This window comes from Callospermophilus lateralis, chromosome 14, assembly GCF_048772815.1.
Source record: "Callospermophilus lateralis isolate mCalLat2 chromosome 14, mCalLat2.hap1, whole genome shotgun sequence".
In the NCBI taxonomy this organism is placed as follows: Eukaryota; Metazoa; Chordata; class Mammalia; order Rodentia; family Sciuridae; genus Callospermophilus; species Callospermophilus lateralis.
In genome coordinates, this window is record NC_135318.1 from 19,034,271 (window position 1) to 19,061,026 (window position 26,756).

Here is a 26,756-nt window from a genome sequence, read left to right on the forward strand (position 1 = left end):
TTATTACAATTATAATTACCACTACACAGGTAATTTATAAATCTAGTGTGGGAGCATCTCATTTGTAATTAATGAGAAATGTTATTTGATTCTTTTAAGAAAGTTTTTGGCTCCTAAAACTAATAAAGCAGAAAATAGACACTTCTGAAATTTATTTATCTGAATTGACAAAATATATCTTTAAGTCACACAGACAATTATCACAAACCTGATTCAAATAACACATAAAAATATCCATCAAAGAGATACCATGTGAAATGGTCATATCACATCTATAAGGAACAAATATTGTCAAAAACACCTGTTCTATTGCCTAGTGTGCTTGAGGCCCTAGGTTTGATCCCCAGCATGCAAAAACAAACAAACATCTGTTACATAAACTGGGGTTTAATTTTGTTACTGTTTTGAAACTACCTAGTTGAAAAATTACAAATTCAACTAAGTATATACTCTCAGCTGAGGCAGGCAGGAAGAAGACACAGAGGGAAGAGCAGGGGGAGGGGAAAGGAAGAGGGAACACTCCTTCAAGATGGGTAATTACACCCCTGTCCCTTCTGCAGGAGAAGAAAGCAAACTGTACTTCACCACTGAGTCGCAGTTCCCTCTGGCCTCTGAAGGTAAACATCCCCAGGCTGTATAATGATGAGCGCTTTTTTTTCTTCAAAAAGAGGCCCTGAACAAAAGCCAACGGCTGGGCCTGATGATCAACTTAAGAAGTAACCATTTCAACAGGAAGAAAAAACCTGGCCATGCTGGACTTACTGAAAGAACTCTAGGTTAACCTCCACCATGATATCTTTGTTAAGGAAATTTCAAAAAAGTATTTTTATGCATATTAGATTTTCCTCTTACTGATTTCAGAAAAAAATAACTCCAAGTAAGAGTTGACTCTATGAAAAATAATTAAACACTATTCAACTACAGAGATACTCCTGATACTCCCACTTCAGAAACAAGGCATCAAATGTTTTAATTACTTTAGGAAATTATACTCTTGTGATGATTTTCTGTATGGTATGTAAAACTATTCATAGTATTTAAAAATCCTCAGACTGGGGTTGTGGCTCACCTCGTCTAGGTAGAGTGCTCTTCTAACACATGTGAGGCTCTGGGTTCAATCCTCAGCACCACATAAAAATAAATAAATAAATGTTTTATGTCCAACAACTAAAAATAAATATTTTTTTAAAAATCCACTAAATTTGGCCTATAACATAAAACTACAATTAGTTCTTTTAAAAATAATCATTAAGGGCTGCAGCCGTAGCTCAGCTTGCCTAGCAGGTGCGAGGTCCTGGGTTTGATCCTCAGCACCACATAAAAATAAATAAATAAAATAAAGGTACTGTGTCCAGCTACAACTAAAAAATAAATATAAATAATAATAATTAGTAGTAGTAGTATTACTATTACTATTATTATTATTAAACTGGGTAGTCCCAGCTCTTGGGAGGCTGAGGGAAAATCATTTGAGTTCAGAAGTTCCAGATCAGTCTAGGAAACATGGTGAGACCCCATCTCAAAAAAAGGAGGAAGAAAAGAGGGAGGAGGGAGGAGGGAGGAGGGAAGAAACAAACAAACCAAACTGCTTATGATGTATCATGTGGCAGAATTAAAACACCAAATTTTACTTATAGTTCAATTACTTAACAGTTACATGTGTATATAAACAAAAATGAGAAGTAAATTTCAAAATAAAACCACATTTCTAGCTGAGTGCTGTGTGCACACCAGTAATTCCAGCAACCCTGGATGCTGAGGCAGGAGGATTGCCAAATTCAAGGTCAGCCTCAGCAATTTAGTGAGGCCCTAAGCAACTTAGCAAGACCCTGTCTTAAAATTTAAAAAGGGCTGGGGATATGGCTCAGTGGTAAAAGCCCTGGGTTCAATTCCTAACACACACACACACACACACACAATTTGTAGCCCACAGTGGTGGTACACACCACCACTGAGGCTGAGGCAGAAGAATCACAAGTTCAAGGCCAGCCTTGGCAACTTCATGAGACCCTGTCTCTAGATAAAATTCAAAAAGTGCTGCAGATGCAGCTCAAGCCTTGCATACAGCCCACTACTGTAAAAACTAAATAAATAAATATATATAATAATAAAACAATGTTACTAATAATAAAAAATAAAACATTAATAATAATAATAATACATTTGTAAGGTGTGCTTGTTTTTCCCCCTTAAAATTTAATTTGTTGCTGTGTTGCTTGGCAATCTTTAGAAAATTAAGTATATTTTATGTTTGTATTTACATTAGTTTTTAAATGGTTAAATGAATGCTTGGAGGCAATAAGAAAACAGACACTCATCAGTGCATGTATACTGACACAGCATTTTGAAAGGTAATAGCTACTAAATTTTTAAATGTATACTAACTTTATCCCAGTAAAAATGTGTAAAGATATATTTATTTGCTTAAAAAAAAAAAAGGAAAGATAAAGAGAGGAGGAAAAGGAAGAAGAAGAGAAAAGGGAAGGAAAAGGCCGAAAAGGAGGAAAGGAAAAAAGAAAAATTCCTTATGAACCTGTTTAAGTAACTCAGGATATACAATGAAATCACACAGTTCACAGACACTGAAGAGAATGCAAAAGGCAAGGTGAGCAAAGCCCACTTGTGAATCTTGAAACAGCTCAGTCAAGGTAGAATGAGGGGCTAGGGCTGGGGTTGTGGCTCAGTGGTAGAGCACTTGCCTGGCATGTGTGAGACACTGAGCTCGATTCTCAGCACCACATATAAATAAATAAAATAAAGGTCCATCAACAACTAAAAAAAAATTAGAAATAAATAAATAAAAGGGCAGAAGAACACAGTACGACAACACAGCAGATGCTGCCCTCCCAGTCCAGGTTCCCTCTCACTCTTCTGACCTGAACCAGACCCCAGTGGCTGAGGCGCTATCTTCCCACAGCTGCTGCTTCTCTAGAAAACTGCCCTCCACTGACTGAATGTTCCTTAACAAAGAAAGGCCTGGAAAGCTAACCCCTCCCATGGGGGGAAACAGGCAGCTGCAGCAGATCTGAGGCTGATCTGAGGCAGAAACACTCAGCTCCAGCAAGTTCTGGATCCTGGTAAGATGGGGTGAACACATACAATCCTATCCACTGAATACAACTATAAAATCTGCATAGAATACATGATGGAGTTAATCAAGATCTACTAAAAAAGCAAGCATGAACTGGTAAATTGAGAAAGAATACAGAATTCAAAGGACTACTGAGCATGTGGTAAATGTGCCTTTTTTCTCTCTTGAATCCCCAGACCTAAACTCAATACAACCAGGACCCCCAAACAGTATTGTGGTACAAACAGAAAAAGTCCAGGAGAAACCCTTTGGTTCTGCTCAAAGGGAAGAAAAGAGATATAAAGCACAGAAAGAGTGGGAGAAATCCCCCAGGTTTTTTCCTCTCCATTCTCTCCCACAATAGTCCACAGATAATCTCAGAGAAGGCAACATGGTAGGAAAAGCTGCTGGCACTAGAAAACTACTGGGGTCAAAAATGTGGGAAAAGAAAATTAAAGGCACACAAATTGGCAGGGAAGACATAAAACTGTCTTTGTTTCATAGATGATATGATTATCTATGCAAAAAGTTCAAGACAAAAAAAGCCTGGAACTAGTAAGCAATCACAGCAAGGTTGCAGGATACAAGGTACATATACAAAAGTCTATCACCTTCCTATATACTAATGAACAAGTAGAATTAAAAGGACAATAGCACAATAAAAATAATAAAGTGAAAATAAAACACAATCCACTTATATTAGCACCCCAAAAAATGAATACTTGGGGGTATAAATTTAGCAAAACATGTAAAAATTAGTATGAGAAAAACTATAAGACTCCAATGAAAGAAATCAAAGTAGAATTGACTAAATTAAAATTAATTCCATGTTCATAAATAGGAAAATTAAGTATTATCAAGATGCCAGTTCCTCCTAACTTGATTCCAGTTTTAATACAATCCAAATCAAACTCCCAGCAATTTATTTTGTGGATGTTGACAATTTAATTCTAAAGTTTATACAGAGGGGCTGGGGATGTGGCTCAATGCTAGCGCGCTCGCCTGGCATGCGTGCGGCCTGGGTTCGATCCTCAGCACCATATACAAACAAGGATGTTGTGTCCGCCGAAAACTAAAAAATAAATATTAAAAAAAAAAATTCTCTCTCTCTCTCTCTTACCAAAAAAAAAAAAAATAAATAAAGTTTATACAGAAAGACAAAGACTGTGAACAGTCAATGCAATATTGAAGAAAAGGGTGGAGAAATGAGACTACATGGCTTCAAGACTTACTATAAAGTTACAGTGTGGTATTGGTTTAAAAAAATAGAAGAAGAAGAAGAAGGGGAAAAAATCTTATCAAGAGAACTGAAAAGAGTCCCCAGAAGTAGATTCACATAAATACTGTTAAAAAGGCAATTCAGTGGAGGAAAGATGGTCTTTTCAACAAATGTTACTGGAAGGACTGGACATCCACATGCAAAAATATGAATCTAGACGGAGACCTTACACCCTTCACAAAAATTAACACAAAATGGATCACAGGCATAATTTTAGAACATGAAACTACACCAACTCCTCAAAACAACACAGGAGAAAATCTAGATGACCTTGGGTGTGCTGATGATTTTATAGTGATAACATGACTGGCATGATCCATGAAAGAAGTGATAAACTGGATTCATTAAATTTAAAAAGTTCCAGCTGGGCATGGTGGCACACACCTGTAGACCAACCTGGGCAACTTATTGAGACCCTGTCTCAAAAATTAAATTTAAAAAGGTAGTGGGTATGTCAAGAGCTTTGTAGGGTTTTGAACAACCAATAAAAAAAAAAAAACTGGTTTAAATTAAAAAAAAAAAAAAAAAAAGTAGTGGGTGTAGCTCAATAGTAGATGGTTTAGCATGTACAAAGCCCCAGGTTAAATAAAGTGCAAGGCCCCAGGTTAAATCACCAGTACTGCAAAAATATATATATATTTTTTTTTTTTTTTTAATTATTCTCAGAAGTTCTGCTTTGCAAAAGATACTGTTAAGAGAATGGAAAGACAAGCCACAGACTAGGACAGAAAATTTGTTAAAAAACATATCTGATAAAGAACTGTTGTCCAAAATATAGAATTATTAAAATTCAATAATAAGAAAACAATCTGATGAAAAAAATGGGCAAAAGATCTAAAAAGACACCCCACCAAATGAAATATACACTGATGGCAAATGTGCATCTAAAAAGCACTCAGATTCAATGTGTCATTAGAGAAATGAAAATTAAAACAAGGAGACATCACTATACACTTGTTAAAAATGGCCAAAACTGAGAACCAGTGTTCTCAGTAAACATCAAATGCTGAGAAGGATGCAGAACAACAAGAACTCAATTCACTGCTGGTGGGAATGCAAAACAATATATAGTCACTTTGAAAATATGATAGTTTCTTACATAACTAAACATAACTATTACCATGCAATCCAGCAATCAAGACTCCTTGATATTTACCCAAAGGAGCTGAAACATATTCACTCAAAAACCTGCACACAGATATTTAAAACAGCATTATTTGGAACCAAAATTTCCTTTAGCAGGTAAGTAGATAAACCATGGAATGTTATTCAGCATTAAAAAGAAATGAGCTATCAAGCCATTCAAAGACAGGAAGAAGTGGGGCTTGGGGGCACATACCTGTAACCCCAGCAACTAAGGCTAACGCAGGAGGGTCGAAAGTTCAAAGTTCATGGCCAGCCTCAGCAACTTAGCAAGACCCTCTCTCAAAATAAAAAGGGTTGCTGATATAGCTCAGTGATAGAGCGTCCCCAGTACTGCAAAAAAATAAAAGACATGAAGGAACTATACAAATATATGACAGTGCTTTGCCCCCACCCTCCACCCCCTACACACACACTACAAAGCATTCTGAAAAGGACAAAAGTATAATCAGTGGTTGCTGAGAGTTTGGGGGAAAGGCTGTGAATCAGCAGAGCACAGAGGATTTGGGGGGCTGTTGAAACTACTTTATATGATACTACAATGGTACATACATGTCTTTATACAATTGGAGCAAATTCATATAATGTACAACAAAAGTAAACCCCAAAATAAACCATTGCCTTTGAGTAATTATGATATGTCTATGTAGGTTCACTGATTATAACAAAAATACCTCTCTGATGAGAAAAATTGATAATTGGGGAGGCTATGTGTGAGGTGGGGCAGAAAATTTATAGGAAATCTGTGCAATACAAGAAATTGTTAGGGCTGGGATTGTGGCTCAGCTGTAGAGCACTCACCTAGCATGCATGAGGCACTGGGTTCAATCCTCAGCATCACATAAAGTAAAATAAAGACATTGTGTCCGTCTATAACTAAAAAATAAATATTAACAGAAAAAAAGAAATTGTTAGCAGAGTTCTCTTCCTCTTGCTACAAAATGGCAGTCTCTCCTACCCAAGGACTATGTAAAGACTTCCTCTGAGATGCAAATTCTCAAAACATAATGTGCCTCCCTGATCCTACCCTGCCTCCTTTACTGCTTCTAGACTAATAACTAGGGGCCAGTCTTGGCATTTTGAAATAAGGAGATAACTAACTATCCCTGCTTCTGGTGGAAAGGACTGATTTACCAAAAGAGCTGCTGAACTTGATATGAACTGGCAGGAACTGGGAGAACATACCTGAAAAGGGATCTTGAGAGTGCTGAACTTGGGGACCAAGTATAAGACTGGTAAGGAAGCTGGGCATGGTGACCCACACTTGTAAACCCAGTGATTAGGGCCAAGTTCAAGGCCAGCCTCAGAGACTTAGCAAGGTTCTGTCCCAAAATTTAAAAAAAGACCTGGAGATGTAACTCAGTGGTAATGCACCCCTGGGTTATAATCTCAAGAACTGCAATAAGAAATAAGACTGGTAAGGAAATGTTTTTGATATGGGGGGACTCTCTCAGAACTCAGACTTTAGTGTTCCAAAAAGGGCACCTGGAGTCAGTCTGTATGTGCTATTGTGATCACTCATTTAAACCTGAAATAAAGTTTTTAAAAGATGGCCTGTAGAGGGGCTGGGGATGTGGCTCAAGCGGTAGCGCGCTCGCCTGGCATGCGTGCGGCCCGGGTTCGATCCTCAGCACCACGTACAAACAAAGATGTTGTGTCCCCCGAAAACTAAAAAATAAATATTAAAAAAATTCTAAAAAAAAAAAAAAAAAAAAGATGGCCTGTAGAAAATGAGTTGGACCAAAAAAAAAAAAAAAAGAAAGAAAGAAAAGAAAATGAGTTGAAGATACTGGAACTGACACCTTTTACCAATTCCATGTCCACTGGACTAACTGCAGCTGCCCTCTCCTTTTTTTTAATTAAAACTGACTTTCTCTAATCTCTGGAATTCACCTTGTATCCTGTATGGTCAGGCCTGAAATACATATAAATACATATTTACATATATATTATTATAACATATATTTATATATGTTATATTTAATATATATTTATAAATACATATAAAAATACATAGCTCTACCACCCCATAAAACAATCTTAGCCAGCTACCTCACCCTCTCTGAGACACGTTTTACACTGACTCTTGGTGTTCCCCAGTGGGAATAGGCCTGTCATTACTAAGGCAATGTGCTTTATAACAAACCCCTTATTTGCTATCTTCCCTTTCCTATCTCACTTCACACTCCTCTATTGGTTTTTCCTCCAAAACAAAATACTTGCACTGAAATCCTTATCTGAGTCAGCTACTGGGGGAATTAAGACATCAAGTCTTTTCATTTAACCAAGCTCATAATTCGATTACATAAAATCCAAGTTTATGGGGTATACATAAACTAAGATTAGTATAATTGATGTCCCTAGATCAGTGCTTTATGTACACTAATATCTGTATCTTTGTAATTCTGCTTTTAACAGTTTCATACCCAGCAAGGAACCAACCAATCCTACTACCATAGCTATTATATGCCCTTGTCATTCTGACATGACCTTTGTAAACTAACACTAACACTTTCACAAACGTAAGCACATCTCTCTACTTCCTTCCACTTGGACTCCTGGCACTCAGCCTTTTCTTAGCCATACAACTCACAGATGACCAATGGTTCCCTATCATTCCTTTCACACGCCAACTCTAATTTCAAACCCTGCCATTTCCTTCCTCATAATCACTCTCATATCCACCCTTTTTTTCCCATTTCAATTGCCAAAATCTTCATGCACATTAATGAACAAATAAAATTCTATGACCTCATGATCTCAGAACTCTCCACTCCCTTTTCCCTGTAGTTTATCCTGAAGCCATACAAAAGTGTATCTACACTAGGTGGTATTTACTTAAACTTGTCTAACCTTCAGTGAGTCCTAATAACCCTAGTCAGGCAGGAGCTTCTTTCCACCTAAAGACTCTGATCACAGGCTTAGTCTACAAAGCGTCAAGACCAAAGAACAAGCTCTGAGAACATAAGTAACGTGTCTTAAATCTAAGAGAGGCTAAAATTGGAAGTTGTAGAAGAGGCTATTTGATGTTCTAAACCCAAAACTAAACTGAATTAACAAGTTTTTAAATGTACCACCAAAGCAACAATCCATGAAATTAAAAAATTGATAAGTTGAATTTTATCAAAATTAACTGCTCTAAGGCTGAGTGCAGTGGTGCACAGCTATAATCCAAGTTATTCAGGAGGTGAGGACAGGAGATCTCAAGTTCAAGGCCAGTCTGCAACTTAGCAAGACCCTATCTAAAAATAAAAAAATTTAAAAGGAATTTAAAAGGGTCGGAAATGTAGCTCAGTGGTAGGGTGCTGCTGGATTGAACCCCTATTACCAAAAAAAAAAAAAAAAAAATCAACTGATCACAAAAGATACTTCTAGGAAAATGAAAGGACAGACCACAGAGAGAGAGAAAATATTTTCAAAACTAATATTTTACCTGAGGAAAGACTTGTACCCAAATAATATAAAAAACTCTGAAAACTCAAAAATAAGAAAACAGCCCAATTAAAAAAATGATCAAAAGATCTGATCAAGAATCACAGCCTTAGGGCTGGGACTGTGGCTCAGCGGTAGAGCACTCACCTAGCACGTGCGAGGCCCTAGTTTCGATCCTCTGCACCACATAAAAATAAATAAAGGTATTGTGTCCAACTACAACTAAAAAATTAAAATTTTTAAAAAAAGGATCACAGCCTTGGAGCTGGGGTTGTGGCTCAGCGGTAGAGCACTCACCTAGCATGTGCGAGGCCCTAGGTTCGATCCTCTGCACCACATAAAAATAAATAAAATAAAGGTATTGTGTCCAACTACAATCAAAAAATTAAAATTTAAAAAAAAAAAAAAGGATCACAGCCTTGGGGCTGGGGTTGTGGTTCAGCAGTAGAGCGCTGACCTAGCATGTGCAAGGCCCTGGGTTCGATTCTCAGCGCCACTTTAAAATAAAAGTATTGTGTCCAACTAAAACTAAAAACTAAATATTAAAAAAAAAAAAATCACAGCCTTACCAAGTGCAGTAGCACATGCCTGTAATCCCAGAGGCTCAGGAGACTGAGACAGTTTAAAGCCAGCCTTGGCAAAAGGAAGGCACTAAGCAACTCAGTGAGAGCCCATTTCTAAATAAAATACAAAATAGGGCTGGGGATGTGGCTCAGTGGTCGAGTGCCCTGAATTCAATCCCAGGTACTAAAAAAAAAAAAAAAGAATCACAGCCTTTGGAACAGGAGTCCCCTGTGATTTTCCTTTGCTAGCAATGCAATAAACCTTCTTTTTCCTTTTTCTCAAAAAAGAAAAAAACTCAGATCAAACACCTCACCAAAGAAAATATAGACATGGCAAACAAGAGAAAGATGTTCAACAGGATTTGTTATTAGGAAATTACAAATTATAACAATAAAGAGATATCACTATATACCAATATTAGAAGACCTATAATCCAAAAATCCAACAATATCAAATGTTGAGAAGGATGTAGAATATGGTGAGCTTTAGGGGTAATGAAAACTGAGCAGATGAAGCACAGAGAAATTTTTAGGGCAATGAAACTATTGTCTAAGATACTACAATGGTAGATATATGATATTATGCATTTGTCAACACTTAGTGAACTCTACAACACAAACAGTGACCCTAATTTATGCAAATCTATAACAAATCAAAAGATTCCAGGATAAAATGCAAACTACAACAAAACAATCCAACTGTATTAGTGTATAAAACAACCTCACTGAAGAGTGGGGAAAAGGTAGTGAGGAAGACATGGAAAGAGCAATTCATCAGTCAACTAGATGCCTGTTCTCTGTAGGACACTGTACCCAACAATGACAAAATGCACATTCTCTCCAAATGCATATGCATCAAGAAAGATCATATCTTGAACCATAAAACATTAGCAAATTCAAAAGAACTGAAATTGTACAAGGTATTTTATCATAATGGATTTAAACTAAAATTCACTAAGAAAAAGACAAATCAATGAAACCAAAACCTGATTCTTTGAAAAGATCAATAAAACTGATACACAAGACAAAATACAAAAATAAAAGCATACATTACCAACATCACTAATGAAAGAGGAGGTATTACTACAGAATCTATGAGAATACCATTAACAATTCTGTTAATAAACAGAAATATGACAACTTAGGTAAAACTAATTGATTACTCAAAAGCTACAAATTACCAAAATTCATCCAAACTTAACCAGATAACTAGAATGATCCTATAACTATTAAAGAGATGAATTTGTGTTTAAAAATAAACTTTTATAAATGGAATATACAGACTCAATTCTATAAGATCTCTTCCATAACACAAAAGACAAGGAAATACTTTCCAATTCATTTTGTGGCCAGTGCTACCCAAATACAACACCAAAGGAAGGAAGTACAAAAAAGCAAACTACCAATCAGTGTTCATGAACACAGGTGCAGAAGACTCAACAAAATATTAGCAAATCAGACTGAGGGTATACAGCTCATTGGTAAAGCACATGCTAGCATGTGTGATGTCCTAGGTTAAATCCCCAGCACCACAGAAAACAGTATCACACACATTTACACACAAATACACAAATTAAATCCAGCAATGTATTAAAACTTCCTACAGAGACATTAGTCATAAAGAGGGCATAGTATTGGCACATGGATAGCAATACAAATTAATAGAACAAATTGGTCAACTGATTTTCAACAAACATGACAAGTTAATTCAGTGGAGAAAGGACAGTCTCTTCAACAAATGATGATGGAATCAAATTATGATATATTCATACAAATTGTGGAATATCCATAAAATGGAAGACTATTCGGCCATAAAAATAATGTATTGATGGGGTTGGGATTGTGGCTCAGTGGTAGAGCACTTGCCTAGCGCGGGTAGGACCCAGGTTCGATCCTCAGCACCACATAAAAATAAAGGCATTGTGTTGTGTCCATCTACACCTTAAAAAAATAAATAAATATTTAAAAAATATATTGAGAGCTGGGGTTGTGGCTCAGTGGTAAAGCACTTACCTAGCATGTGTGAGGCACTGGGTTAGATTCTCAGCACCACATATAAATAAATAAAGCCCACTGACAACTAAAAAATTTTTTAAAAAATAAAAATAAAAAAAGTATTGATGCATGCTACAACATGGATGAACCATGAAAATTTAACAAATGAAAGAAGTCAGTCACAAAAGGCCACATATCACAAGATTCTGTTTATATGAAATTTCCAGAATAGGTAAATCTATAACAAAGAAATAAATAATTTGTTTCCAAGGATTGGTGGGGAGGAAAATAGAGAGTTACTGCTAATGGGTACAGAGTTCCTGTTTTGGGGAGATGAAAATGTTCTGAAATTAGACACTAACGATAGTTGTACAACTCCATGAATGTTCTAAAAAACAGTAAATTACAGGGTGAATTACACAAATAAACAGAAAAGGGACCTTACTAGAGACAGGATTTTGGGATTGATCCTAGGTTGTGCATTGCTGTTGCTCATTCATTCTGACTTTTACATAAGCCTATAAACTACATTTTAATCATCTACTCCCCTGCTGATGGAAATCTGGGTTATTTCCAGTAAGTTTCTTTTTTTTTCTTTTTCCATGTTACAGGCCATGTTTATACATTCTTGTACCTGTCTCTTATTGCACAAGGGTAGAGTTTATCTTGGGTATACACCCAGAAGAGGAACTGCCAATCTGTTCTGAAAGTTCACGTGGGTACATTCCTGTCATCGATGTATTAGAGAGGGTGTGGATTCACATCTCCAATGCTTAGCCCACTGGGTTTAGCAAATCTGGCAAATAGTATGGGTATATGTCAACTCATTGTAGTCTTGATTTGCATTTCTTCAAGTACTTATGATGATGTGCATCTCTTCATGTTTGTTGGCCATATGTGTTTCCTTTTTTGTGAAGTGCCTATTTGTCTTTCGCAATAAGTTTTTGTTACAGTAGCCATTTAAATGTGTGTGGGGGGTTACTTTGTTTTCTTTTTAGTGTAGGGGATATAACCTAAGGCCACTGTATGCTAGACAAGCACTCTACCACTGATCCACACCCCTAACTTCCCTGCAATTATGTGTGTGCATGCATGTGTACACAAACGTACATGTGGGCATACTTTAAAAAAAAAAAAAACTGGGGACTCAACTCAGACTCATTCTACTTCTGAGCTATATCCCCAACACTTTTTATTTTATTTTGAGACAGAACTTCTCTAGGTTGGCCTCAAACTTACAATCCTTCTGCTTCAACCTCCTAGGAAGCTGGGATTACAGGCATGTCCCACCATGCCCAGCTCCTAAAGAAACATTTTTTAAGTTTTAGGTGGCCACAATAACTTTATTTTACATTTTTGTGGTGCTGAGGATCAAACCCAGTGCCCCGTGCATGCTAGGCAAGCAAGCACTCTACCCCAATCCCAGCCCCCTAAAAAATATTTTTAAGAACAGATTTTCTAAGTAAAAAAAAAAAAAAAAAACAAGCACAAATAAAAATAAGACTGACAAATTAACCTACATGAGCAATCTATGTATCAAAAGACTCATGAGAAAGATGGTAAGACAAGTCACATACTAGGAAAGGAGATCTGCAATCATCATAACTAAATGAGTGGTAATGGCACATATAAGAGTCTACTTTTCACCTAGGTGATGAGTATTAGGTATTTACTATATAATAATTCACTAAGCTATAAATATTTTTAGTATCTGTTTTATTCTATAATTAAAAGCTTATGAAAATATAAATTTACCCAATCACACTCATCAAATGAGAAAAAGTCTGAAAACTATTATTTATGTTAACAAAAATATAAAGCCATATGAACTCTCACATACTGCTGTTGAGTGAATAAGAGCCATTTCAAGCAGCAAAGGCAGTATCTAATAAATGTTTAAAATGTACAAAACTGATCACCTAGAAATGCCCCTTCCATGATTATGTCCTAAAGAGACACATTCAAGAATACTTAGAACTGTATTTTTATAAACACAAAAGAGAAACAACCTAAATGCCCATCATCAGAAAAATAGGAAAATAAAATCCTTGCATAGTTAATCACACAAAAGAATACTCTACAGCAAATCTACATAGTGGTAAAATGGATCAGTTTCACAATGTGAAGTAAAAAATGTTGCAAGAGAATACATACAAAAATGTACTATTTGGGCTGGGGTTGTGGCTCAGTGGTAGAGTGAGCACACGTGAGGCCCTGGGTTCAATCCTCAGCACAACATAAAAGAAATAAAGATATTGTATCCAAATACAATAAAAAATGAATTTTACAAAATGTACTATTTATACAAAGCTTAAAAGCATGTGCATTAATATAAGCAAGACTGGGACTATGGTGAGACAAGCTACTAAGTACTTCAGGTACAAGATTTCAATCAATCTCAGAATCACACAAGCCCAGGAATGAAGGCCTCCTATGTTGGGGGCCTAGGTGCTTCCTTCATTTCACCCTTAGCCCTGGCTGTGCATACATGATATTATATATGAATTATTTATGAATTTATGAATTCATACATATATAGCAAAAGTATGAAGAAGCACCCAGGAATAATAATCACTAAATTCTACAAAGTGAAGACTGTTAGAGATGAAAGTAAAATCACACGACTATAAAAGGCACTCTACTGGCTATTCTTCATTCATTAGGCTGGATTCTGAGTACACTGTATTTATACTTGACCCTTTTGTATGTCCTATTTCATTATAAAATTTTGTATCATGGGAGAAAGGGAGTATTTTATTATTGAGCCAGAGTATACCAAATACCATAAACTCTGTGCTTCTACCCAAACACACAGGAACTCTCACAAACTCTCTAACTCAACATATTAGTCATCACTTCAAGACTTATGATCAGAGCCTCAATTTTATACTTTGCATTTCACTGACAACAAACTCATAAACAGAAGTATCACTCTGCTCTTTTTTTCTTGCTCTTCAAGTGTGTTTGAATTACTATTTCAATCTTTAGTTGACTCTAAAGCTTCACTCTGTAGTTTCTTTGCAGAATCTTGTTAAGCCATTCATCTATTTGGCAAGGTTCACTTCATTCAAATCAGATAACATAATCTGAAAGATCACTAAGCTATGTGCTGCTCTATGTTCTAATACAGTGGAAGCAAACAAAACAGGAAGATCACATTACAGATGCCCCAGGTTGAGCTGTTCCCACCACACTCTCAGGCTCCTAGCCTACGTAGGCACTGAGGCGTTTCATCAAACATACAGATGGAGTAAAGTGACAGTCTTCAGGTTAATTATCAGTAAAACTTAACTGCTCGTACTGTCTTGTTACACCCTCCCTAGAGGATCATTTTGCCTGCTTCCTACTTTGGAGACCACAGCTTCTTAAAAAAAAAAAAAAAAAAAAAAATGGAGTGAGAAAATAGGATTGTGCTAGGCTTAAGGAGCAAATCAGGACTGTGGCTGTTAGAATAAGATAAGGAAATTGAGAGCCTATGTGGTTAGGCAACTTGGCCTGAGGTTACAAAGCTAGTAGTTTGTGCAGTTAGCCAATGTTGTGGCTCCAAAACCCATTCTCTTCCCATTGACACATCATCTCCTCCAGGGCAGGCACGTGAAGCCAAGAAATAAGGAAAGAAATCTGGTCCCAAAACTATGTGAGTTAACTGGATCAGGAGGAGAGCACAACAAAAAGTCCTTATACCCTGATCTCTAAGAACACAATGTGTTCCGGAGTTGGACAAAGTCTGCAAGCAGAGGTTAAGTAATTGCTTCAGTAAAGACTACAGGAAGGGGAGATAAAGCTTTGGAAATATTTTCTGAACATCTCTGCACTGAACCTAAATGTTGAATACCCTTCATTCTGTTGGTTTCTTAACCCTTCCCAGCTCTCAGTTATATCAAAGCATCTAGGTATCAAAAGTTCTTATGTAAGTCAGGCACTATGGTGCATGCTTGCAATCCCAGCTACTCAGGAGGCTGCAGCAGAAGGACTGAAAGTTCAAGACCAGTCTGGTCAATTTGGTGAGACTCTGTACCAAAACAAAAAATAAAAAGGGTTAGGAACATAGCTCAGTGGTAGAGCACCCCTGGGTTCAATCCCCAGTACCACCAAAAAAAGAAAAAAAAAAAAGTTCTCATGTAAATTCACAATCTCCCAGCAAGCCTCCACCAGTTTGTCTCTGGATGTCCACTGATACAGAAGTCAGTGGGGGATGGGGCTGGGGTTGTGGCTCAGTGATAGATAGAGCGCTTGCCTTGCATATGTGAGGCACTGGGTTCGATTCTCAGCACTGCACATAGATAAATGAATAAAATAAAAGTTTATCAACAACTAAAAAAAAAAAAAAAAAAGAAGTCAGTGAAGGCTGAGAGTGTCCCTAACAAATACTTCGTTACAACTAGCCAAACTTTTTTGAAAAAAGAACTAACTTCCTTGCGTATCTCAGGAAAATTATCAAGTATCCTTCCTCTAATACTTCTCTTTCAGATTAAAAGAAATGCCACAGAGGGCTGGGGATGTGGCTCAAGTGGTAACGCACTCACCTGGCATGCATGCCGCCCAGGTTCTATCCTCAGCACCACATACAAACAAAGATGTTGTGTCCGCCGAAAAATAAAATAAATAAATATTAAAAATTCCCTCTCTCAAAAAAAAAAAAAAAAAAAGCCACAGAAAATAAGTAGAGATTTTCTCTTTACAAATCTGACAGCATTCTCTAGGTTCCTAATAAAAAATATTCAATAATTGCTCTCCACTACTACACAGAGCTCTGAATAGCTAAATATAACCTCACAGCGCTGTGATAACTATTAAATCTCAGATAAAACATTTAGCACAATACTTGGAAACAAAATAAGAACCTAGTAAACATCAGCTGTCATTATTGATATTATTAGGACTATTTGATTATGCTAGAGTAGAGAGCATATATTTTATGTATAGATTATAGATTATTTAGTCCAAACCTGAATATCACATTTCAGTCCTGCTTTAACTTATATACAGTGCATTAGTACACAGAAATTCAAAATCAAAATGCATTTTCTTTAAAGACTATGTTTGTTAAAAACGAAATAACAAGTACATCACATACAACATACCTGTTTCTCTCAGTTAACTATAATGCAGAAAGTTCTGTCCTACTTCTGATATATTTTAAAATACAATAATTTCAACAAATTCCCTCCCCAAAAAAGGCCTCGATAAAATTCGACACCCAACATAAACACAAACCAGGAAGAGAAGAAAACTTCCTTAAATTGACAAAAGACATCTACCAGAAACCTTCAGAAAACATGCTATCAAATAGTGAAACACTGGAAGCTTTCCCATTCAGGAATACGATTAAAATGCCCATTTATCATCCTTGCTATTCACCATTTATACTGGAAGGCCTAGGCAATGCAATAAAGAGGAGGGAAAAAAAACAACAGGTATACAATTGTTAAAACCCTGGCCAATTAAGTCTTCTAGTCAAAGTAGTCAGTAAGTAGATACTTTGATGTATCCTCTCTGCTCAAATACACAGTAATAGAAAAAAAAATTACATAAAAATCAAAAGACATAAGGTTCAAAAACAAGAGAAGCTTTCACTTGGATTAGAAACAGAACAGATACACGAAGTTGTGAGTAGGATGAATCTGCAAGCTTGGGGGACTAAAGAACAGACCAGGCATATACAGTACTTCCTGCAGAGCCATCACGGCACAAAGCAGGGGAGAGTGGAGAACAGGAGACATCTGAGCCAGACTCACTACTGAAAGCCAGGGATGAAGCTAAAGCTGAAAGGAAGCTAAAAAATCTGCTGCAAGTCACTGCCTAGAAATGGCAGTTTAGATAATGTTCTATACTTAGGAAAGTAATAGGGTAGAAACCCAGATTCATGGCCAAGAAACTGAATCAAAAACAATCTATGAGTGGATCTAAAATAACCTAGTTACCTCCAAGGGGAAAACCTCTGACCCATCATTATCATATCTGTTCTAGACTGGGGTCTCAAAGGCCAGCTGAACATCTGAAATACTACCACGCAAAGAATGAGCACAGAGATTGGAAACAAAATCAAAAGCATTCAAACTCACGATGAGTCTGTGAATCAAAACTTCAAAACACATTAAGAAATAGAATGCTAAGAAAAACAACAGTAGCAGAAATTTAATATGACTTCATTATGGATGAAGCTTAACTTTACAGAACAGCCTGACGAAAGCTTATTTTATAGTCAATTTAGGGTACCTGGACAAAAACGTTTTACATTATTGGGAATGCAAAATGCTACTGTCATTTTGAAAGCCAGTTCACAAGTTTTCTACACAGTTAAATATACTCTTACCATATGATCTAGCATCATTCAAAGTATTTACTCAGGCAAGTTAATAACTTGTGTCCACACCAAAACCTGCACACAGATGTTTACAGTAGTTGTATTCAGAATTGCCAAAAACTGGAGCAACCAAAATGTCTTTCAGTAGGTGAATGAACAAACTGGTACTTTCATACAATGGGGTATTCAGTGCTAAAAAGAAATGAGGTAAACAGATATGGAAGAACCTTCAGTGAACATTACTAAGTGAAAGAAGACAATCTGAGAAAGCTACATACTTATGTGACATTTTGGAAAAGGTAAAACTATACAGATAGTAAAACAATCAGAGGTTGCCAGGGGCTTAGGGTGGGACAGAAAAGAAATGGAACAGGAGGGGCTGGGGTTGTGGCTCAACTGTAGAGTACTTGCCTAGGATGGGTTCAATCCTCAACACCACATGAAAATAAATAAATAAAATAAAGGTATTGTGTATAACTATAACTAAAAATAAACTTTAAAAAGAAAGAAAGAAATGAACAGGAGGATATTCAAGCAGTAAAATTATTCTTTATGATTCTATAATCATAGTATACATAATGTCATGTAATGATATTAATGATATATGCCATTATGCATTTGTCAAAATCCAGGGAATTGTATAACATGAAGAGTGAAGTAATATGAAGTTCATACATACAAGTTCTAATATGAACTCTAATACATCAGTTAATAATAAATGTATCAATAATGTTCATCAACTGTAACAAATGTACCACACTAACACAAAATGCAGACAACAGGGGAAACTGTACAGGAAAAAGATGGTACACAGGAACCCTTTGCATTATCCAGCCATTTTGGTTAAAGTTGTATTGGGTATGATGGTGCATGCCTGATATCCCAGCAGTTTGGGAGGCTATGGATCCTAAGTTTGAGGCCAGCCTCAGCAATTTAATGAGACCCTAAGCAACTTAGTGTGTATCAAAACAAAACATAAAAAAGTCTGGGGAAATGGCCCAGTGGTAAAGTGCCCCCAGTTCAATCCCCCAGTCCATATATATGTACATATATATGTATGCATGTATGTATGTATGTGTGTATGTGTGTATGTATGTGTGTATGTATGTATATATATATCCGGAGATGAAATCTCTGTGCTATTTCTTCTCTGTGTGGTGGAATGTGTGTGTGTGTGTGTGTGTGTTACACACATTCCACCACACAGAGAAGAACGAGCACAAAGTTTTCATCTCCGGGAATACACAAAAGAATTAAAAATACAAATTTTAACAAACACATATATATCTTCATAGCATTATTCAAAATTGCCAAAAAGTAAAAATAACCCAAATGTCAATCAATGGATTAATGAATAAATAAAATGTACAAGTACACATACACACAATGGAATATCATTCGGCCCTAAAAAAGAAATTTTGCTGGGCACAGTAGCACACTCTTGCAGTTCCAGCTCTTAGGAGGCTGAGGTTAAAAAAAAAAAAAAAAAAAAAAATCACTTGAGCTCAGTAGTTTGCAGCTAGCCTGAGCAATACAGCAAACCCCCATCTCAAAAAATTAAAAAAGGGAAATTTTAACATAATATGGATGAAGAAGACATTTTGCTAAGTGAAATAAACCAGATACAAAGGACAAATATTTAGGATTCCACTTAAATGAGGTCCCTAGTACATTCAGATTCATATAGACTGAAAGTAGAACAACAGTTGCCAGGGAATGATGATAGGGGAAGATTTGGGAGTTATTCTTTTGGGGGTAATGAGAAAGTTCTGAAAAATGAATGATGGTTTGGTGGATAACAATGTGAATGTACTCAATTATCATAAATATGTACACTTAAAAATGGCAGAAGTGGGCAGGTGTGTTAGCATGTACCTAGAATCCCAGCCACTCAAAAGGCGGAAGCATGAGGATCACAAGTTCAAGGCCAGCTTGTGCAACTTAGCAAGACCCTGTCTCAAAAATAAAATAAAAGGGCTGGAGGTGTAGCTCAGTGGTGGAGTGTCTGCCAAGCATGTGGGAAGCCCTGGGTTCAACCCCTAGCACTAAAGAAAAAAAGAAAAGAAAAAAAAATAGTACATTTTATGCTATGTATATTTTACCAAAATTATTTAAAAAGTGCTAGAAAACTAGTTATATGTGTATGCACACACACACTCACACACACACACACTGCAAATTCCATATGGACAGCAAAACTTCTTTTAAACTTTTGGGGAAAAAATTGAGGAATATATAATTCATACCCTGAGGTAAAGAACTTTTTCTTGACCCCCCCCCAACACAAAGACAAGCCACTTGAGGAAATTTTTCATAAATATAACATTAAAACTTAAAACTTATATATAACTAAAGACATTCTTTTTTTTTAATTACCACTTGGTCGTGGTGTATAATCCTTTTTATTTTATTTATTTTTTTAAGAGAGAGAGAGAATTTTAATATTTATTTTTTAGTTTTCAGCGGACACAACATCTTTGTTTGTATGTGGTGCTGAGGATCAAACCCGGGCCGCACGCATGCCAGACGAGCGTGCTACCACTTGAGCCACATCCCCAGCCCTTCTAAAGACATTCTTAACAAAAGGAATGGAAAGCCTCAAATTGATAAGATGCAATTGGAACACAAAAATCCATCATAGAATTAGCAGCCAAAGAAACAACTATTCTTCAGAAGTTAAAAGATGCAGAAACTGTGATTTAAGTCTACAAGTGAATATGCTCTGCAGTTAAAAACGGACCATATCTATAAGTAGCAACATGGTTAAATCGCCATCAATTATAATTCAAAAATGTGCACCCCTGTGATCCAGCAATTCCACTTTTCATCCACTGGACAATGGCCATTAATAAGGAGAGGACTGATAACTACAATATAGGACAACATATACTAACGTAAGAGATTGTTAAGAAGACTCAGATCCCTATGTTCAACCCAAAAATATCTCAAAAAAAAATCTTTTAGGAAAAAGAGTTGCAAAATGAGGTGGACAGTATGATGTCATTCATATAGATAATGTTTTTCATATTATCTATATATTCATGAAAATGCATAGAGAAAGATCTGGAGGAAGTACAATAAACTGCCAATTACAGTTCCTACAGAGGACTAAGTAGATCAAGGGGGTTTTTACTCTGTACCATTCACAAGCAAGGGTGCATCCTGAGCCACTTGAAGAATCACAGCACACAACCACACGGACAGCGATGTAACTCCAGGAGCCACCAGACACAAGGACTCCAATTCAAACAGCATCCCTAAGGCTGGGCAATATACAGCCTGCACAACTACACACCACAGATCTAATATTTGTATAGTAAGAAATATATAAAATGGGAGGCTGACTGCAAACTAGCATGAGGAACTTTCTATACTTTGACTAGAATAGTAGTTACAAAGTACATATACTTTTCAAAACATTCAACTCTAAACATGAAGTCTGCATTTTATCATATGTATACTGTACATCAAAAAAGTTCATTTTAAAATAAACACAAATTGCCAAGCACAGTGGCACATGCCTGTGATCCGAGCAACTTGGAAGTCTGAAGACAGAGAATTGTAAATTTGAGACCCGCTTGGACAATTTAGCGACACCCTATCTCAAAAAACATATATATACACATATATATATTTTTTTAAAGGGTTGGAGATGTACATTAGTGGTAGAGTGCTCCTGGGTCTATTCCCAGTACCAAAATAATAAAATTAAATAAATATAAATTAAATATCTAAATAAAATATTGGAAGAGCCAGTATTTTATTTAGATATTTATGCTTAAGGAAAGCATTGTATAACATTGGCACCCCAAAGCAAGAACTAGTACACACATGCTGGTACCCTGAGTTACACAGTACTAAAATGAAAATTAACTTACTACTTCAAGGCTTACCACACAATGCCAAGTTTCCATAAATAGTACCTCTATTTTTTTGCACAAGGAAACTGAGGCCCTGAGAAATTAATAAAAAGACAAATAGCAAGTTGAAATTTTAGGTTCTAAGTCTAATTTCCTAACTTAAGTGGAAAAAGTTGTCTCTCAGGCCAAATTTAGTGGAACCTAAAAATCTTGCCAGCACTACCTTGACTGCACAACCCCCTTCAAAGGCAATTCCACTTAAGTCTGATAAAAATCCTCAGAGAACTCATAAAAGGTCAAGTTTTAATTTGGCAGACAAAGTAATCCAACAGGCACTGCAACCCAGGGAACCAAAATAGCAGCTTGGAGCTGGAGAGTCCAATCAAGGCAGAGGACAGGTAAAATTCTGGCCTTGATTTCAGAGCAAGAACACTTTTTTTTTCCTACGGATCTAACATCCAAATCCAAGAATCAGGATAAAAATGACAAAGTATTCTCTAGGCAAAAGCGCTCTCTTTCCTCCTCAAAGGACAAAAAAAAAAAAAAAGCCAATGCTGGAAGGATCAGAATAGGATGATCTCGAGCAACTGTCCCAGGAGCAAGCTCCTCACAGCCAACCTACAAGGAACATGAGAAAGAGGTAGCATGGTCACAGAGATGATTCCATCGCCTTTGCCATTACTTTAACATGCCCAGCTCTAAGAACCTAAGTTACCTCACAAGGCAAAAGACAAGAGTGTGCGCTTGAGGGACATGGTAAGTCCATCAACCATCCCTAACGCTAGAATAATTGTTACTGCTCTTTATAAAATGTAGGGAAATCTTGCTTCGTTCATTCATTCACGGCAATGGGCATTTATTGCACGACTGTTGTGCGCCAGGCCACATTCTGAGGATTTAGCAGCGAACAGTAATGGAGCTTAATTCCAGTTGGGAAGGAAGGGAACTTCCTTTCTTTCCAAATTTATTTTCCCCCTCTCTTTTAAATGTCACGCAGAAGAGCCTTCAAAACTTTCCCAAATTCCTCCCACAAGCTTTTCTTAACCTTCCTACTTTATCCCAAAACCAAGCAATTTACAGGTCCAATTTCCCAATACTGAGAAAATACGAAAGAGACCTAAAGTGAGTAAGTCATGAAACATAAAATTCAATGCTACTTGGTTATTTTACATGCATACCTTCCCGGCTAAATTGTTAACACCTCGACAGCAAATTATGGTTGTGTTTTATACCATTTCGTGGCCCAGTGCTGATCACGGTTTTCTACGCACAGTAGCTAATCAATAAACGTTTGCTAAGAATGCTGAAAGGTCTCCCTAATCCCAAGGCCTGGCACTGGAATTTAATAGCGAGCATTCGTTAGCTGCATCCTTCCTCCTCTCAGGACACTTTCCTTTCCAGGATGACCTCGTGAGCAGGTTGGCTATTAGGCGCCTCGGGAAACAGCGTTTGGGGAATAAATTCCTTTCTCTCTGCCAGGGCCTGCCTGCCTCACCTGCCCTCTGCCAGGACCTGCCTCATTCGCCCCCTTCCACACCTAACGCACAGCCTCCTCCCAGCGAGTCTGGCTCAGCAGCATCAGCCCGGCGTCCGCACCCGGCTCCGCCGCCGGGAGCCCACGGCGCGCTTGGGACCCGAGAGACCCCTCCCCAGGGGGGACTCTGTGCCCCGCCGCGCTGCCGGGACTCCGCAGCATCCCCTCGGCTCGCCCCTCCTGGGCCGAGCGCGCCGCGCGCGAAGCAGCGGCCCCGGCTCCCAGCGCGCCGTCCCCGCCTCCTCCGCCCCGCACCCAGCAGGCTCCCGCGGTCCGGACGCTGCGCGGGTTCCCTTCCCGTTCTTCGCGGGCGCGAGGCTCCAACCCCGCTCTCCGCTCCCGCAGCCCCGGCGGCCGCCACGGACTCCGTACCTGGCTCGCTTCCCGGCGAGAGGTGGGGGCGTGGGGAAGGTCTCCAGTGGCCGCAGCCTCCTCCGCCTCGTTCGGCCCGGCCCCCTCAACTGAGGCGGCTGCGGCGCCCGCTCAGGCCCCGAAGCCGCCCCCGCGACGAACGTTCCCAGCGCCCGGCTCGCGCCGTTCCCCGCCCGGCACGCGCAGCGAGCCCGCCCCCGGCGCGAGGGCGCGAGGGCGCGAGGGCGGAGGGCGGAGGGGCGGGCGCGCGCCGTCAGCGCGAGCGCGCGGCCGGGGCGGGGCTTCCGCCGCGGCGGGGAGGGGGCGGGGAGGTGGGCCGCGTTCCCTTCGAGCCCCGCCCCCGCCGCCAAGCGAGACCCGCCCCCGGCTCTCCAGCGGGTGTGGGGCGCAGACCGACCTTGCCCCCTCCTGGCCTCTGCAGCTCTGGCTGCGGCGGAGTGGCGCTTCAACTCCACAGGTATCTGCCCCGCCAGGTGAACGCTCTGCTTGATGTGACTACAAGGTAAAGAATGCAAAGAACCATCCCCGTGAATCATTCATCCGCCCCTCTCTGGGTAATCCTGTCCCGGTGACTTTCCAAATTAACTCAGCAAGCTCACTGAACACCGACTCTGCGCCTAGCGCTGCACCAGGTGCCGTGTGGGTACAAGGTCATGGTCACGGCCCCTGGTCTAAGGAGCGCATAACTTAGAGGGAAAAGCAGTCGTGTATAAACAACCAGGTCTAGTGACCCGTGCAAAGGCAAGCCACAGTCAGATGCTGTGCTAGGATGAGGAAGAGATTACTTCCGCTTGACGTGCAGAGGCGTTCCTGGAAGAGGGGCATTTATGTTCAGTCTAGAAGTCCTAGGAAAAAGACAGGAGGGCATTAAGACTCGGTAGAACTTGAGCAAAGAAGCACAGGTGACCAGGATTTACCAGCTCAGCACCTTTTTAATAGTGTGTGTGTGTGTTCCTTTCCAAACTGTGTGAAATATAGGAGAAGGTGCCAAATTAGGAACAGCCAAACCTTTTTAATGGCCCAAGTGATCATTTTTCTCAACATTTTTTAAGACTTAAAATGGAAACGTCCTTTAAGAGTTATCAGTACATCAGTGAGTGAAATGTGACTAAGCAACCCCAGGTCAATGAGCTTTGAGTTGAGTGGTTTTTACTGCTTTTTGGCACCTTATGGTAAGGCAGATCGAGCCACCTCCTGCTGCGGTCTGCCTGCCTGCCTTTAGAACACCCTCTTCCTTCTCCTCTCATCTGCCTATTTTTAAACTCCTATAATGAAGAAAATGCTTATAACCAACTTTAAGTAAGAGTAAACAGGTTCTTCAAAAAAGAGTATCACCTTTCACACTAAGACTAAGATACTCAGAATAGAGGTTACAGACATCTAGTTTATTTTTTTTTTATATTTTTTAGTTGTCAATGGACATTTTATTTATTTATATGTGGTGCTGAGACTCGAACCCAGTGCCTCACACATGCTAGCCACTGAGCTACAACCCTAGCCTCTAGTTTATTCTTTGACCACTTATTGAGCATCCATTACAGAAAAGGCATTGAAAGGGTAACTCACTGATTCTCTTCTTTAAGAGAAAGGTGTAAGAGATACAAAATAAATATGTAGAGGCTGGAGTTGTGACTCAGTGGTAGAGCACTCGCCTCCTACGTGTGAGACCCTGGGTCCGATCCTCAGCACCACATAAATAAATAAATAAGTGAAATAAAGGTATTGTGTCCAACTACAACTAAAAAATAAATAATATTTAAAAAATAAATAAACAAATATGTACATATTGCTTGATGTGTTTGCCCAGTTGATAGAAACCAAGGTTTCAGTATGTGAGCTAGACTCATAAATCAATTTTGGAATTAACTACTTCAGGTGCACTTGTCCTCACATCTTTCCATCTCTGTTCTGTGTTTTCATTACCTCCACGTCCTCAGAAAACCTTTCAAACATCTTTCACTAATTCTGTCCCTAATATTCCAAAATTATTGACTTCTCTTGTAAACCTGTTCTTTTTCCTACCTCATCTATATATGTTCAAGCTCTTCCAGTCCTGGGGTAGGGGCAGAAGGAAGAAGTTTCCACCATGATTACTATTCCCTCTGTATTTTTCTTCACAAATGTCTTGAAAGCCATCTGAAGTCATTACCTCCTCAGAGGCTTCTCGCTCTTCAGTCCGTGGCTCTGCTCCACCACTCCACTGCCTATTCTTAGTCATTAATGCTTCTTTTGATCCTAAATGCTATGGCCCAGTTAAGTCTTCATTTTACTAGAACTTCCAGTAGCACTTGACTATACAAGCGTGCTACTCTTTTTGAAACATGGCTCCATGACATGATTCCTCTTTTATCCCCTTTAGCCACTCAGTTTCCAAAATTCTGTCCTCAGCTCATCTCACCCCACACCTTCTCCCTGAGCCATTTCACATACTCCATATCTTCATCTATCACCCATGACTGCTACTCCAAATTGCATTATCACTAACTTAGGCCACTCCTCTGGGTTCCTCATGCACAAAAACCTACCAGAATATTCTAGAGACCTCAAGCTCTGCATTTCAAAAAGTGTATGGCACTACTGTCCATCCAGTTGCCCATTCAAACACCTCTAATTAACCTTTATTCCTCGTTTCTCCTTGCTGCTTCCAATAATCAAAGTCCTTTTCTTTTGTTGTTGTTATTGTTTTGTTTGTTTGTTTGTTTTTATACCAGGGATTGAACCCAAGGGCACTTAACCACTAAGCCACATCCCCAACCCTTTTTATGTTTTATTTTGAGACAGGGTCTTGCTAAGTTGCTTTTAGCCTTACTGAGTTGCTAATGCTGGCTTCAATTTCTGATGCTCCTGCCTCAGCCTCCCAGGTAGCTGGAATTATAGGCATGCACCACAGCACCCAGCTACAAAGTCCTCTGGATTCTACTTCATTAATACTTCTAGAACCTGTCCCTCTTAGCTCTTCTCAGCTAGGCTAGTGCAAGAACCCTTTATCTGCTTCCCTACCTGTATCTCCAGTTTCTTCTAATCCATGTTCCATATGCGGGTTGTAGAAAACTTTCCAAATGTACCACACATGGTGTCACTACGCAGCGTGGCACACAGACCCTCCATTAATCTAGCCTTTGCCTATCTTTCCATTCCATCTTGTGTTGCTGTCTCCACACACACATCACCCAAATTCCTGGAATGTTTCTGCTTTCCCTA

General features: G+C 38.6%; 1 protein-coding gene across 1 annotated transcript in view; it reads right to left on the reverse strand.

The window, feature by feature from the left end:
- Positions 1-23,718, reverse strand: part of Dtnb (dystrobrevin beta) — a 227,110-nt gene extending 203,392 nt beyond the window's left edge. Inside the window, exon 1 of the mRNA XM_076833871.2 lies at positions 23,556-23,718. The gene's annotated coding sequence lies outside the window, so the exon portion shown is untranslated. The remainder of the gene's footprint in view (positions 1-23,555) is intronic.
- Between the last annotated feature and the right edge of the window lie 3,038 nt (positions 23,719-26,756).